General features: G+C 35.9%; 1 pseudogene; it reads right to left on the bottom strand.

The window, feature by feature from the left end:
* Nucleotides 1-3,319: 3,319 nt before the first annotated feature.
* On the bottom strand, nt 3,320-10,768 carry LOC132185173 (uncharacterized; annotated as a pseudogene).
* Between the last annotated feature and the right edge of the window lie 1,363 nt (nt 10,769-12,131).

The following is a 12,131-nucleotide window of genomic DNA, read 5'->3' as shown; positions in this document are numbered from 1 at the left end:
GATAGCAGAATAATAGGCCAAATTTTTCGAAGGATGTTCAGGAATCCAATGAAAGTTTGGAGGAAAATAGGAGACGGCAATATCTCCGGGGGTAAGGGAAGGGGAAACCCGATTTAACTCAACAAAAAATAAATTTTGGGAGTAGGGGAGGGTCATGTATTTTGACGACGTCCGGTCGTACTTGACGGAAGGTTTTTGGGAAGGATCCGCAAAGGGATCAAAGGGGGCAGCAAGAGTGCTGGAATATGAAACCTGGGAACCAGGACAAAAGGGGGTGAATCTGTTGGTTAGGGCAACAGATGAAAATGGCAATGGGGAAGCAGTGGGAACAATGGAAGACTCTGACTTGATGGTCAGAGCCTTGGAAGTAACTTTCTCTTTTTCTTTTTTGCCTGCCATGGTGGCACTGCAAAATTTCAAAAGGAAAGAAATCAGGAATAAAGATGCAAAAATCTTTAAAATATCACAAAATAATTTTAAAATTATTTTGATGCAAAGTAAAACAGTTATAATAATATGCGCCATGTGATGGGTGCAGGTATGAACAGTAGGTAAAACACGACCGTCAGGGGGAGTGTTTAAACAAGATAAAGTCCTAATGGGAGTAGGGTACTCATCAGACTCTAGTCCTGAAAACCTATTAATCAACCTATTAATATCAATTTCAAATTTGGAAACGAACTCAAACTGAATTTTAGTACCAAATTTGACAGCAGAAACCCCAATCTCATCAACAGAAAATGGATAAAGCAAAGAAAGAAAAGGCATGCCAAGAATAACTTTTTCTTTCATGTTTTTGACAAGAACAGCTGTAGTATGAAAGCGAACATTCTTTTGACAAACATGAATGTTACCGAGCTCATACTTGATATGCAACTTGTTTCCACTAGCAGAATTTAATCTTTGAGTGGAAGGTTCAAAATATTTTTTGGGAACAAAATCTTCTTGAATGCAATTCAAGTCAGAACCAGAATCAATTAAAGCAATAGCATCAAAAGCATATTCATCAGAAATACGGATATGAATTTTTGAATACCATTTGGGAGGAACAACTTTAGAAATCATACTGACAACCTTAACCTCATCAGAAAGAGGTTTATGGGTGGATTCAGCCTCATCATCATGCTCAGAAATTTTAGTGTCTTCGTTACTGGAAGCACTTTCTGGAAAACATTTGTTAAGATTTAACAGCAGAAGCTGTTGTTGTAAATCTTTGTTTTCAGTTTTCACAGCTTGCAGGTCAGTCTGCAATTTCACAATATCTTTCTTGATGTTACTGATCTCATGCTGCAAATCTGAGACAGTAAGCACTTTGTTTTTCGGGTTTGAAAAACGTTTCAAAGTGTCTTCAAGAGAGATTTTGGAAGTAGCTGGTTTTTCAAAATCTTTTAACATGAGTTTCTTAAGTTTTTTAAGATACTCTTCTTTTAACTCAGGATTATCAATTTTTGAAATCAAAGTTAAAAGCAAATCTTCTTGTTCTTCTGATTTTGACATCATTGAACAAGTTTTTGTGTTGCAGCAAGAACCGGCACAGTTCTCAAATTTATAACAATTTTCATAAACAGAAGAATCAGAATGATAATCAGAATCCGAAGAGGATGGAAGATCATCATTAGAAGAATAATCAGAAAAACCATTGTTTTGGAAAATTCTGAATATCTTTTGCTTTTCATCGTCCTTGATGTTTAAAGCATTAATCTCTTGTTTAATCTTTTTGGGAGGCTTAGGGCACTTGTCAGCATAGTGTCCTGTTTCTCCACAATTGAAACATTTATCTTTTGAAAAATATTTTTCAAATTTAGAATTCTTGCTCCGTTTGGGAGACTTAGACTTAGAAAATTTAGGTTTGTTAAATTTTCTTGTCTTTGATCTGTTGTAATATGGAGGGGAGGATTTCACGAAATCTTTTCTGGTTTTCTTCTTATGCTTCTTTGAAGGAGCAATAGGAGGCAAACCGAATTGTTCGCAGAAATTTCCCATTTCATACTTAGCTTTCTTGGCATTCTTAAGCTGCTGTCGAATCATTTTTTGATCGATGCACATCTTAATACCAAGTTTTTTCACTGTGGAGAATAAATCTCCATAGGTTAATCTTTCAAAATCGATGAGACCAGTGTCAGTACTGATCAATTCATCTTTAACCTTGTGAGCAAATAATGAGGGCAATCCATCAATAAACTTTTCTTTCCAATAAGGCTTTTGGCTATCAGACCTCATCATAACACGGAAAAGAAAAACATCTTGATACCATCTATAATCAGACATAGTAGGGCATCGAAGATTGTTCCAAGGTAATGGTTTGATTATTACCCGTTACTCACGGCTCTCATATATATATATATATATATATATATATATTGCTTCTTTTTTTTTTAAAAAAAAAAAAAAAAAAGTTAACCATTTATGATTTAATATTTAAGGAAATTTTTTTTAAAATACAAGTAAATGTAAATTTTGGATCAAATATTTTTGATTTTCCAATATGGGCTCTCTTTATAGCAATTGGGCCCAAGAAGACATTAAAAATAAAAAAAAATAAAAAAAAAAGGTAACAAAAAGCCCTAAAGAAAGCCTAAAAAGCCCTAAAAAAAACCCAATTTTGAAAAAGCAGTTAGCGGGCGGTTATCTATTTCACTAACCGCTAACCGTTAACTACTAAGCAGTTAGCGGTTGCGGTTAATGAAATCTACTAACCGTAACTGCCTTGACACCCCTACCTTCTTTTGACCATCCAAACTAGTCTTTTCATTAACTGGCAAAGGCAGCAAATCCAAAGGAGTTAGTGGATTAAAATCATATACAATCTCAAATGGAAAAAAATCAGTAGTAGAATGAACACTCCAATTATATGCAAATTCAATGAATGACAAACAATCCTCCCAATTTTTTAAGTTCTTTTGAATTATAATACGCAACAAAGTAAATAAAGTTTTATTTACTACCTCGTTTTATCCATCCGCTTGGGGGAGACAAGTAGTCGAAAATAATAATTTAGTCTCCAACTTTCCCCACAAGACTTTCCAAAAATAGCTAAGGAACTTAACATCACAATCAAACACATTACTCCTAGGAACACCATGGAGCCGTACTATCTTTCTAAAGAACAAATCAATGATGTGGGTTGCATCATCGGTTTTATGACAAGAGATGAAATGTGTTATCTTAGAAATGTGCCATCGGTTTTACCTTTCATTGACCGAGGCAAGCCTAAAACAAAGTCCATAGAAATATCGACCCATGGTGCACTAGGTACGGGCAAAGGAGTGTATAATCCATGTGGTAAGACTCTAGATTTGGCCTGCCTACATGTAACACATTAAGCACAAACTCTCTCCACATCACGTTTCATCTTTGGCCAAAAAAAAAGTTCATGCAACACGTCTATAGTCGTCCTTACACCAAAATGACCCATTAAACCACCTCAATATGCTTCACACACTAGCAACTCGCGCATAGAACTATTAGGCACACAAAGTCTATTCTCTCTAAACAAGTACCCATCTAGTCTGTAGAACTTTTCAAACGCTGCCTTCTTATACGCTCCATACACACTTGCAAAGTCATCATCATTAGCATACAATTCCTTAATATATTCAAATCCCAATACTTTTGCATTTAAAGTAGAGACAAGGGCATTCCTTCTTGATAATTAGGGGTGTCAACCCGGTCCAGTTTCTGGTTTTTGGCCAAAACCGGGGACAGGAATTGGGGTACCTCGGTTCTTGGTTTTGGGAAACCGAAACCGAAAACTAGCTCCCGGTTTAGCGGGGTCCCAGTTACTGGCCGGTTTCAGTTTGTACCCGATCTAGTAACCAGTTTTTTAAGAAAATTGATTGATGAGGAGAAAAATTCAAGATTCAATTGCAAAATAGAAATTAAACAACTTTCTACCCATTAATTTTTATTTCCACCACAAATGCAAAGAATATAACATGAAAAAACTGAAACTTATGGGAATTTAGAGCTAAAATTTATCAATAAGCCACTCTGTTTATTATAGCTTCACTCAAACATGGACAACAAAGAAGCCAATTTTTGGCCAAACCCACAACTCAACTTAGCAAAATAAGCAACAATCGGCAAACCCACAACTTAATTTAGCAAAATAAGCAACAATTGGCCAAACCCACAACTCAACTTAGCAAAATAAGCAACAATCGGCCAAACCCACGAATTAATTTAGCAAAATAAGCAACAATCGGCCAGAAAGAAATTTATTTTCACACTGTTTCTCGGCAACTAAACACATCTCTAAATGGCGAGATGCATTGATGGTGGCGAAACCTCCAAGTCCCTCGCATTGGCGCACTGGAGTTTGCAAAAGGCTTCATGTGTGATGCACTGTTGGTGGCGGAAGTGAAAGTGAGAGTGGCATTGAGTCGTTGACTGATGAGAGAGAGAGAAGCGTGAAGTAATTAACCTAAACCTAAAATAAAAAACAAAAGTAAAATATATATATATATGCACCCGGTTTTTACCGGGTGCCAAAAACTGTGACCAAAACTGGGGTCCCCGGTTTCAGGTTTATTGGTTTCCCGGTTCCGGTTCCGGTTCCGGTGTTCCGGTAATTTTTGATACCCCTATTGATAATGCATTAGCCACAATATTTTCCTTACCTTGTTTGTATTTGATTACATAAGGGAAGGTCTCAATAAATTCCACTCACCTGGCATGCTTTCTATTCAACTTACTTTATCCTTTCAAGTGCTTCAAGGACTCATGGTCGGTCTGTATGACACATTCTTTCGGCCAAAGGTAATGTTGCCAAGTCTCCAATGCTCTCACCAATGCATAAAGCTCCTTGACATATGTCAGGTAATTCAAAGCTGCCCCATTTAGCTTTTCACTAAAATAGGTTATTGGTCGCTTCTCCTACATCAAAGCAGCTCCAATACCTATTACGGAAGCATCACACTCAATCTCAAAAGTTTTAGAAAAATCAGGTAATGCTAATAAAGGAGCATCACATAACATTTCTTTAATCTCAATAAATGCACATCTTGCTCACTACCCCATTTAAAACCGATAGATTTTTTAACAATTTCAGTAAGTGGTGCGGCTAGTGTAGTGAAATTTTTGACAAATCACCGATAAAAACTAGTCAAACCATGAAAACTTTTTACCTTAGTGATTGACTTAGGTGTGGGCCATTCCTTGATAGCCTTCACCTTTCCTCACCCACCTCAATTCCTTTCGCACTATTAACATAACCAAGAAACACAACTTTGTCCATACAAAAGAAACATTTCTTTAAATTGGCATATAGTTTTTCTTTTCTCAAAACATCAAGCACACATTGCAAGTTATCGATATGCTCATCTAAGTTCTTACTATACACCAAAATATCATCAAAATAGACCACAACAAATCTGCCTATAAACGTACGCAATGCATGATTCATTAACCTCATGAATGTACTTGGTACATGATAAGTGCCAAATATTGCATATTTGGACCCCTTTATTTACATTAGTTAATCCTTTAGCTGTGTCGTTATTTAATATTTTGTGTTAGTTTTGTGTTTTTAGTATTTTGTAGGACGTTGAAGAAAAACTACAGCTTTAAAGGGAAAAATGCGAAGTTTGGAAGAAAGCATACTTTGAGAAGACCTAGATTGTGTGGTTAAGTCTAACCAAATCTAAGGAAAGGTTAAATCAGATTCAAGTTCAGATTGAATAAGATTTTGGATCGGATTCAAATTCAGATTCTGCATATGTCTTAGTATTTTGACCATAACTCTCCGCTCAAATATCGGATTGAAGTGATTCAAACGGCATTGGAAAGCTAGCTCAAAATAATACAATTTGTTGTGAAATAGAATTTTCGTAATTCGGACGGTTTCTATGTCAAAATCGCCCCGCAATTAAGAGACACAAATTTGGACGAATCCTAGTCCGATTTCAGACTTCTATTTTGACTGAGAGACAGACTTCCGAATTATATAGGTTTACTTGGGCTTCTAGGACTTCCCTAAGCTTATAAATAGACTTCTTTGCATTCAAGAAAATAAACACAATCCAGAGAGCAAAATTCTTTTGTTTAGTTTTTCTTTAGGTTTAGGTTTAGGTTTATATTTTATTTTTTATGTGGAGCTAAATTCCCAACTAAGGTTGGGGATGAAGCCTCACCGATGAAGAACATCAATACTTTTATGTAAGTTTTTATTATTTTGATTTTATTGGGTTTTATATTTCAATTGTTTTACTTCTAATCAATTGTATGGAGTGATTCTTGGATATCTCTTGTGATTCAAGGATACATTTGATGATTTGAGATAATTTCATATGATTGATTGCTTGGCTTTTAACTCATAAAAATTGGATATCCCTTGTGATTTGTTCTACGGATACATCTGGTGTTTCAATTAAATTTGGATTCCTTTTGTGATTTGGTCAATGAATGGATACATTGGATGGTTTTGATTAATTCTTTGAAGCATAGTAAAACATATCTATGATTTAATTTGTGAGAACTTCGGATTAATATTGATGAACATAAAGTATGTTGTTATGATTTGGTGAGTGTGAATTCCCAAACCTTAGTACCTTTATCCTTAGATTTACTTATTTTATTTAGTTTATGTTTATCCTTTAATTTTCAAAACTCAAAAATCAAAACCCTTTTGGAACTAGATTAGGATTTAATTAGTTTAGATATAAATTGCTCTTTCAAAAATACAATTCTCTGTGGGATCGACCTCGCACTTGCAATCCATTAAACTACAATTGATTCGTGCACTTGCGAGTTAAATAAATTTGCACAACAGTACATTAGTTAGACCAAAAGGCATTACCAACCACTCATACAATCCATATTTAGTTTTAAATGTAGTTTTCCATTCATCACCCTCTTTCATCCTAATTTGATGATACCCACTTTACAAATCAATTTTTATGAAAATACATGACCCAAGTAATTCATCCAACATGTCATCTAGGATAGGAATGTGATGTTTATACTTTACCGTAATGTTATTGATAGCTTTGCAATCAACACACATTCTCCAGTTCAATCCTTCTTAGGCACAAGTAACATCGATACCGTGCACAGACTCATGTTCTCTCTCACGTGTCCTTTGGTCATCAACTTATCAACTTGCCTTTGAAGTTCCTTTGTCTCCTCTGGATTACTCTTATAGGCTGATGTGGTATTTTTGTGACCAAAAATATCAATTATAAAAATAACCACTCGCAATAGAACGAATCTTTGTAGGATGCGGCTATAGAGAGGGTGTCGAACCTCAAGGACTGCAGGGGTTTTATTATCAAAATTTGAAAGATTAAAATTAACTTAATTAAAAAGATATTTGGTTTGATTTTCTTTAAAACTAAAGTGCATGAAAATAAAAGAGATTTAAAATAAGAGAGAGAGTGTAGGGTATTGACTTCACCTCTATCCGCACAACAATGGCTAATCATAATTAATCCCAGAAATTTATTCTATGCATGTTATAAATAAACAAGAAACTACCTTATTAAAGAATAAGCATAATCTATCTTCGGTTGGCACGGATCGTCCACCTAACCACTAAGATGCGGTACGACCCGTCTTTCCTAGGTATAAATTATCAAAATCTTTAACAGGATACATACAATCAATGAATAAGTGTAACCCATCTTCGGTTGGCACGGACTGTCTACCTAAATTACACTAAACTAGGGTGTAGTACAATCCGTCTTCCCTAGGCATGGCCTATCAAATCCTATTGATCATATGTCAATTAAACCCATTGTATAACCATCATCCTCATAATCACAGAAAACAAGAATGATTTGATTTCAATAAAAGTAAAATACTTTCTAAGACAAGAGAAGAATTTCACAAATATTGATATTGAAATTGAAGAACAATTGCATTTAATATGAAGAACATAAATCAATTGTAGCAATCCTCATAGTTATACAATCAACATGCATAAATTAAAAATCTAGAAATTAAATACAATCAAACCATTGTGCTTGGATAGGGTTACATCAACACCCCACGAAGGGGTTTAGCCGCTCATGATCTCCTAAGCTCCACAGACTATTTTACTGAATTTTTGCTCTAGAAGCGGTGTGTCTTTTCTCAATGCTTAGAGGCCTATTTATAGGGCTTAGGAGAGTCCTAGAAGCCCTAGTAATCCTATAAATTTCGGAGATTTAAGTCCAAGTCCAATTAGGATAAAGAAAACCTAAGTCCAAATCGGAATAGGATTCACCCAAAATTGCGTTCCTATCTTGCGGGGCGATTTTGGCAATGCGGCACTCCGAATTAGGAAAATGCTATTTCACAATGATTTGTAGAAATTTGAGTTAGCTTTCCAGTGCCGCTTGAATCAATATTTTAACTAAAAGTTATGGCCAAAATACCGAGACATATGCAGAATTCCAAATTGAATCCAATCCGATTTTGACTCCAATTTGAGAAATTTCGAATTAATCCTTTCCTTTATTTGATTAAACTTAACCATGATTGGTTAAGCTTAATCATATCTTCTAGGTCTTCTCAAAGTGTGCTTTTAAGCCCAAAATGAATGGAATTAATTGCATCTTTATTTATAACCTGAAAACACAAAAACAAAACAAAATCAAACAAATAACAACGCTAAGGAATTAACATATGCAAATTAAGGGGCTTGAATGTGCAACATTCGGCGCTTATCAGGCTGGTCGGTTAGGAATTGTTGCACCTGGCACAAAATCAATTTGATGCTCTATTCCTCTAATAGGTGGCAATCCACTAGGCACATCGTTAGGAAATATGTCCTCATATTCCTGCAACAAAGAGACAACAACACTAGGCAAAGATTCGTTAAGTTCGTTAGTATTAAAACATGCATTTTTGTACAAGAGTACAAATATAGGCTGGTTTGTATAAAAAGTACTCTTGACATCACTTGCCTTAGCATAAAAACTCACTTATTTTTTTGTTTTTCTCTCATTTTTTTCACTCTCTATTTTCTTTTCACTCTCTTCCTACAACAAAGAGACAACAAAACTAAGCAAAGATTTGTCAAGTTTGTTAGTATTAAAACATGCATCTTTGTACAAGAGTACAAATATATGCTGGTTTGTATAAAAAACACTCTTGACATCACTCACCTTAGCATAAAAACTCACTTATTTTTTTGTTTTTCTCTCATTTTCTTCACTCTCTTTTTTTCTTTTCACTCTCTTTTTTCCTTTCACTCTCTTTTCATCATCTTTTTTTAAACTCTCGGTCTCACAATTTTTTTCAACTCATTCTCTCTTTTCAGTTTCATTTGATTTTCATACACTTGTCTTGAAGCCAACGGTACAAGAGTAATGGTTTTATTGTCTTTCACAAAAGAATGTCTATTCTTGAACCCGTCATGAATGATCTTCCTATCAAATTGCCACGGCCTGCCCAATAATATGTGACCCGCATGCATTGGAACAACATCACAAAGTACTTTATCCTTGTACTTCTCAATTGAAAAAGAAACTATTAATTGCTTATTTACCTTAACCTCCCCACAATCGTTCAGTCACTGCAACTTATACGGTCTAGAGTGTTTCAAGGTAGGTAAATTCAAATTTTCAACTAAAGTAGTGCTAGCCACATTAGTACAACTTCCCCCATCAATGATCATACTACATACCTTGTTGTTAATGTGGCATCTAACAAGAAAAATGTTCTCCCTTTGTTGTTCCATGTCATCCCCTTTGACTTGGACACTTATAGCACGCCTAGCCACAAGTGACTCACCCTCCACCGGATACTCCACATCATCGTCACAAGCGTCCTCAAGTGATGGCATTTGGTCATCATCACCCTCGCTTTCAGTTTCCACCTCTCCATCAACACGTGCGATCATGGTCCTCTTATTTGGGCATTGTGAAGTTATGTGACCTACTCTCAAACAACGAAAACACTTAATATCACGATTGCAAGTTTGGGATTCGGTTTTACCTTTGTTGACATCGGGGACTTCATCTCTCCTTTTTGGTGGTTCAGTTTTAGACTTAAAAACAGCCCATTCGCCTTTCCTCCCATTCGACTTCCATGAAGTAGAGGAGCCCGGATTTTGAAATGACTGAGTTCCTTTCCTTTTAAGCTGTCGTTCCACCTTTATTGCCATGTGCAACACGTCCTCCAACTCCATGTAGTATTGCAACTCCACCACGTTGGCAATGTTTCGGTTCAGCCCATTCAAAAACCTCGCCACGGTAGCTTCTCTATCCTCTTCTACATTAGCCCGAATCATGGCGATCTCCATCTCCTTGTAGTAGTCATCCACGCTCCTATAACCTTAAGTAAGACTTTGTAATTTTTCATTCAAGCCCCTATAGTAGTGACTAGGGACAAACTGCCTCCTCATGATGGCCTTCATTTCCTCCCACGTCTCAATAGGCCTCTCATGGTTTCTCCTTCTATTCATCACAAGTTGAACCCACCAAATAATATCATAGTCAGTAAACTCAATGACAGCGAGTTTTACCTTTTTCTCCTCGGAGTAGTTGTGGTACTCAAAAATCAACTCCACATTTTTCTCCCATTCCAAGTACGCTTTAGGATCGTTTTTCCCTTAGAACAACGGTATCTTCATTTTAATGTTTCCTAGGTTTTTGACAGTTTCATTTTGCCATCTTGGATCTCTTCGGAAACCTCTACAACGCCTTTCTCCCATTGGCACGAACATGCCCTCACCGTTCAATGAAGCTTGATCCCCTTCATCTTCAGAATCATCCACGTGCGCACGCCTTCCTTCTAGCATTAGGGACTCTTTGGGAATGCCCCTCATGCCAAGTAGTAATAACATCGTCTTGCCTAGGCCTAGGTATCGGTCAAAACGGTTCGGTTTTGGCTCTTATCGGTTATTAACCGATAATTTTCGGTTAAACGGTTTATTAACCGATACTAAACCAATAAGAATTTTAACCGAAATTATCGGTTATAACAGTACACAGTTAAACGGTTCGGTTAAACCAGTTAACCGATTTAACCGTAGGCTTTATATTGATTTATTTTGTTGGGCCAAAATGAGTTTTTTTTTTTTACTTTTGAGAGCCTAAATACTTTTTGTTGGGTTAAAATAACTTATTAAAAAAAGTTGTTTTATGGCTCAAATACTTTTTGTTGGGACCCAAATATTTGTTTTTTGGGCTAAAAATTGAAGCTTTTTTATATTGATCCACCACAACCTTTTTTATATTATAAAATGCATTTTTTCAAATCAAATGGACTAATTAACATAATGAATGCTAATTAGACTAACAAAACTAGCTAATGAAAAATGCTTTCACCAAAGGCAAAAAAATCCCATCAAATGCCATCACTAAAAAAAAAAAAAGTCAAACCTACCCAATCCGAAATAAGATATGGTTACATAGGTATATATATAATCCCAAAACTACATCATTTTGGCATCCTTACTTAACGGTTTATATCGGTTAAACGGTTAACCGATATGAACAGGACCGAACCGAACCGATAAGCATACCGGTATAAAAAATTTAACCGATAAGGATATCGGTATATCGATTACGGTTAATATCGGTTCGGTCAAAACCGGTACACGGCCGGTAATCGGTAATCGGTTAATCTGCCCATCCCTAGTCTTGCCTATCCATTCGATCCTAAATCTCATTAAACACCACGTTCATGCGTTCATATTGTTGTTGCATTGCCTGCAACATGAAGAACGACTCCTCCCTACTTTCTTTGTTTGATGTGTTGCCCCCGAAAGACATAGTTTTGAAACTATAGAAAAATGTTAGAAATAATTCCTCACAACAGTTCATCACGTGTTTACACTCAAATTATGTCACTCACACTCGTGTTTCACTCTTAAATTGGCTTTGTTTTCGATATTAGTCTCACACTCTCTTGCCTTTTTCCACTCGCAGCTTCCCATTTTCAGTTCTTTATTAAACTAAGGAAGGTCAGAAATAGGCAAGTCAATCAACCAATTTAATTGGTATGGAACTGGAAAGTCAGTCAGCCATTTAACCTTTCTAATTTCACGCCCACTCAAACCATAATCAGTCATTAATCCACGTCATTGCTAAGGAAATTATGCCCAATTACGCAAGATCAGCCACATCAATAACTTGGATTAAATTTATTACGCCTTCATCTTCCTTTGGGCCAAGCTTGAAATGCCCCATTTTAGAACCAGCCCA

Source organism: Corylus avellana, chromosome ca6 (assembly GCF_901000735.1).
Source record: "Corylus avellana chromosome ca6, CavTom2PMs-1.0".
Lineage (NCBI taxonomy): Eukaryota > Viridiplantae > Streptophyta > Magnoliopsida > Fagales > Betulaceae > Corylus > Corylus avellana.
The sequence above is the reverse complement of the archived record's forward strand: the minus strand, read 5'-3'. Positions and strand labels throughout refer to the sequence as shown.